The sequence below is a fragment of the Copadichromis virginalis genome, linkage group LG7, assembly GCF_057382275.1.
Source record: "Copadichromis virginalis isolate Kocher_CV1m ecotype Utaka linkage group LG7, C_Virginalis_male_GT1.1, whole genome shotgun sequence".
Classification (NCBI taxonomy): domain Eukaryota; kingdom Metazoa; phylum Chordata; class Actinopteri; order Cichliformes; family Cichlidae; genus Copadichromis; species Copadichromis virginalis.
In genome coordinates, this window is record NC_140624.1 from 38,382,560 (window position 1) to 38,382,971 (window position 412).

Sequence of the window (412 nt, forward strand, 5' to 3'; positions counted from 1 at the left end):
ACACTGCAGTTCCCCCCTCCAAAAAATGACGTTGGGAAAGAGGCTTCCTCAGCAGCCAATTATTTCCAACAGAAATTTAAAACGTAATGGATGCTTATTTTAAGAATCAGAGTGCAGCTTGGAGGTGTCAGTCCCATCTGAGACACATTTAGCATGATGCGTGACATGAAGACAGCTGATGCAAGCAGGTTTGTAAAATGCATAATGTAGATTAAAACCATAGACTGTGAGATTTTACCACTTTTAAAAAAAATCTGGTTAGCAATCCTCACTGTTATAATGATCATGTCCAGGAAATGTTTTTGTTTTTATGTTTTCCTCGCCATTCTTTTATTTGGAAACGGCAACAGAGCTTATAACCTCTTCTTCACTAGCAGGAAAGATCCATTAGAAGATATTTAGCATCAGTTTC